The sequence below is a fragment of the Trachurus trachurus genome (assembly GCF_905171665.1).
Source record: "Trachurus trachurus genome assembly, chromosome: 6".
Lineage (NCBI taxonomy): Eukaryota > Metazoa > Chordata > Actinopteri > Carangiformes > Carangidae > Trachurus > Trachurus trachurus.
This window is the reverse complement of record NC_139897.1, coordinates 252,481-257,353: the sequence shown is the minus strand read 5'-3', so window position 1 is coordinate 257,353 and position 4,873 is coordinate 252,481.

Genomic DNA, 4,873 nt, shown 5'->3' with positions numbered 1-4,873 from the left:
TCTCTCTGTCTTTTTGCTGCTACTGCGTCTGGCGACTTGAGTGCAGAACATCAGAACCCAGAAATGTGTGGTGTGTCGTCAAACAGTCCGAAACAGAGCGAGAGGAAGTGGGAGGTAACTGTCTGCTCACCCTGTAAGAGGATATTCCTATCAGAGTACTGTCAGAGTGCAGGAAGTGCTTTGCAGACACACAAGTCAAACATGCCCACATATTAAACCTGGTGGCATTTGAAAGAGGAAATGTTTCAAAAAATAAAAAGAATAGAAGTTTGTATATAACAGAAATACAACGAGGCAGAAAGTCTGTCTGAGGCTCAGTGTGTGTCTGTTTGCACCTGTGGTTTCTCAGGGACTGACAATGGGTAAAAAGGCAACTTTCCTCACGCAGCTTCTCCCCAGACAAGAAGAATGAATGTGCAGGCATCTTTTATAGTAACTTCACATCACCAGGGGCGGGTCTTCCATGGTGGCACAGGGGGGCACCCGCCCTCCCTACAATCTGATTGGCGTGCCCCCCCCCAGTGGTCACTGACTTGTGGCAATGTGACATGTCAATCATTGTGTAAAGCTCTTCACCACTGTATGTTCACTGTAGCTACAAGCACTAACTTCTGACTAAGGCTCTTACGTAATCAACTCTGTACGGCAAACATCCCACTGTTCTGTCTGGTAAATAAAGAAAATGCATGGTCGAAGATTGTTATCGTTGTCAATTTCACCATTTGAGTAATGCATGTTCTGGTTATTCTGCATACATTGACTGTTACACAAAACACTGAGATGTTTATTGTTCAGGGTTGAGCTCTAACTACTGGGTAAGAGTATAAGATATTTATTTCTGTTCACAGTGAGAATTTATTGTGTTGCTTATTCTGCTAAGACTTATATTATTTACAAGATAGAGTTGATTAGTGATTGACTATAATTTTTATTGACAAGTGGAAAATGAAAACGTCACAATGTGAAAGATTCAATGTGGCCAATAAAAGCAAGATGAAGACAAGACAAACGATCAGTGGCAGCCTTCATTTTTGTTAATTTTGGCTGCCCCCCCAAAAAACTTTTTTTACTGTTGTTACCCCCTGTACCCCCCCACCAGAAAATACTCTGGACCCGCCCCTGCACATCACTCAGTCTCCTCACAACACACAAGACCAAAATGTTTTGTTGGATCTGTCATTGTGCCACAGGTGTCATTTGGCTGAGGTCTGTTGGCCCTTCTGGAGGAGTGTGTCGGAGATGAGCTGTTGGTTCTGAAACAGAGAGAAGTCCCACAGAGTGTGAGGTCATGTGAAGGGAATCTCTCCTCTCTCCTCATACTGCAGTCTTTGTTTTGTCCAGATTCGACAAGTCATACGCACGGCGCCCACAGTTACATTTTAGACCGCAGGAATGTTAGTCTTCAATTAGCATGGATATAGTCGCACACGGACACACAAAGGGCCAACAGTTTTTTAAAGTATCTGCAGTGCACATCTATGATTTTACATCACAACAACATCAGAGCTGTATCCAGTGACATTCAGTGACTGGGAGTGTTCAAATGGATTTACAGAGACTCTTTTTGATTTTGCTGACATTGAGCTTCAAGGTACAGTGGTGCAGTGGTTACCCTCACAGCACCAGAGTTGGCCTGCTTGGGTTTCCCCACAATTCCAAAGACATGTCATTCAGAATTGTCTGTGGTTGTATATGTAAAGTATGAATGCTTGTTAGCCGCTATATATCAGCGCCTTTATCTACCTGGAAAATCCAAGTTTCATACTCTCTGTTTAGCTTTGTTATATTTGAATGAAGCTTCTGTCTCTTTAGAAGCTGGAAGCTGTGTCCAGTACCTAATTGTAGGGGAGGGAGCATCATGGAAACAGCTGACTGTAATGGCTGGAAACAAGGTTAATGAGAGCAGGGAGACCAAACAGAAGATTTGAAAGCTATAGAGTATTATGAATAAGAGATGCCCTATAACCATTACTTCATCATGAAGCACATATGAAGTGCATATGAAGACCTTAATTTACTATAACAACAAAAGATTAAAAGATCACCAAGAAAGAGGTAGCCTACATACTGCACTAGATAACCAATTCAGCGCACAATTTGAAATCAGTTCTAATGACTGAATGAATGAGCTGACTACCTATTGGCACTGGTCAGATAGGCTACCCCAAACCCTATCACAACTGTTCAGCTGACATCATTTCCTGTAGATACTGTACACCAGAGGGATGAACAGGCTGCAAAATGTCTCTCCTGTGTCACTGTATCATTGTCAGTGTCAGCTGGCCATGTAATGGAACCTCAGAGCTGTAAAGACAATGATTCACCCCACAATCCACTTTACACGACCGGGCTGCCAGCCTTTAACTCCGTGGTGCTCTGTGGTTGCCTAGCAACTCGAGGAAATCGGAGGTGCCTTTGAATTAGGGCATTTTAGGTGGTGATTTATATGAAGACCTTGATGATAAATGTCTCCATTAATCTGAAATTTTCTGCCTCTTCATTATTGGAAGTTCTAATTCTAGTCCTAGACGCCACGACGTCAGCGGACTGCAGGGCTCGTGCCAGAGGAGTCAGTCTGAGACTGGGGCTCTTTGCTATATAGCCTATGCTGGGTACATTTTTATGTTATAGTGCAAAAGCATGAGGGAGGGAACATGGCCTGTTTCCATGACACCATAAACAGGAAATAGGAAGGGCCCAGTGCTGCCAGAGTCTAAATCAGTGTGGAGGTTGCCATAGAGGTCAGAACTTTCCCATACAATCATAAGAGACTGATACACACAAAAACCATGCTCACACATTAAAAAAAACGTATAACTAAAATTACCAAAATGAAACCAGTGGTTAATCAATAATTAATCATGTATCCACTAATCATGTGAACCACATTATGCTTTGTCATGTCTGTCACTGTCTTATGTATATGTCCATGTCCTGTTTTCCAATGCTTGTTATTGTTCGTGCTGTTTCCCTATGTTTGCCATTGCATGTCCTGCTTTTTAATGTCTGTTACTGTTTGTGCTTAATGTCATCGCTATATGTAGCTACTGTCTGTACTATATGTAATCTACTTTTCTTTTCTTTTTCTGTCTGCATGCCAGTGTTGCTATGTGTCACCTGCCTTCATGAGCTGTTATTATGTACATGTCATATTATTATGAGCTTTTAGGTGAATTGATATGTAATTTCAGCTGTATTTTACTGCATTGCTTAATTGTTTTTTTTGGTTCTTAGGTTGCCTGTAACATCTGGCCAGGGACAATGGATGAAAATTAGCCTTACTGGCTAACTCTGGCTCACTTGCCGGTTTTTTTTTTTTATTCTGTTGATCAGTGTTGCAGTGTCCCTGTCAAATAAACCAATAAATTAAATTTAACTAAATTAAATTAAATTAAACATTGCCTTAAGCTAAATGTATCTAACACACCTCTCCCTTTCTCCCTCTCACTCACTCACTCCCTCTCACTCCCTCTCACTCACCCTCAGAGCAGGAGTGCTTCTGTGGCGGTTCTTTTGGTGGCCTCTTCCATGCAGGTCCCATCTCCTACAGTCACCATGCCAACTTGTGTATGGAGGAGGTTTAGCTGCAGGCCCAAAGACACATGATGAGGTCCTGGGATAATTAACAGCTCATTATGGAGCCCAGTGAATAGGCCGATGAGCTCCAGGAGCCACATGGGAGCGTGCAATGGAAAACACACAGGATCCGATCTAACATCAAAAGGAAGTGCTCATGTTTTAGATCACACAATACAGAGGAGGGAGAGACTGGGGAAGAAAATATTGCTCTCCATTCACAATGACAAATATAGCTCATAATCCCAATTCTTAAGCCCCTGTGTGTGTGTGTGAGTGTGTGCGTGCATGCGTGGGTGGCTGTGTGAGTGTGTGTGTTATTCAGGATATCTGCATCACACAGATCTCTGTATTTTTTCTCCCCCCCAGAGGCCTGAGTTGCTCCACAAATGCATGAAACACAGTCCACCTACACAGATGCACGACGCACCGACACATGTGCATGCAAGTCACACCTCATGCAACGAATCCTGTCTTTAACACAAGCTCTCACAAAATACAGGAACTCTGTGCTGCATGTCCCCAGTTCAACTATCCGTCTATCATGCTCATCTTTTCTGCTCCTATCTCACCGTGCTAGCAGGCCGTTGCGTCTCTGCAGGCAGACACTCTAGTCCTACAGTCTAAAACATAGACACCACCATGCCAGGTGGCCTATATATAGTGGTGCAACCTAATGTATCCATGCATTAGCTTCATCTGGTGTAAATAATGTATGTGTCCCTGCATCTGAACCTACTGCTCCCTGAGTGAAACAGGGCATTGACATTGATACTGCAGTACTATAGATTTCACATATACTATATAATTTGTAGCTATATGAAATGTCATTTTTTAATATTGTGGCTGTAATGATATGGTTGGAACCGTGCTTGCTCATCAAAGTGGCAATAATTGATTGCATCTCTCTCTGATCATCTGCATCTTGGGAACCATATTAGTCACCGTGTGACCTACATTTGATGTTTCAGAGAATACAAATAAACATGCTGCAATGGAGCCATGCACTTGAGAAATGTGTAGAAAAGCTGTGGTTCAATCTATATTTGTCACAACAGCAGAAGAGGCCGGTCTTCAACAGTGAGATGTTACTGCCTTGTCTCCATTTTCAGTGTTAATGTTACTCTTTATGTTTGTGTGAGGTGGTGACAGTGATTTAGACAGAATAGTAATTAATATTTTATACATAAACATGCAAAAAAATCTTGCTGGTATGTGTGCAGCCTTCCAAATTAAAATCTCTCTCATGTCAACAATGCAGCACCTACACCCCCTAGTGGTGGTGAAGAAGAGAAAA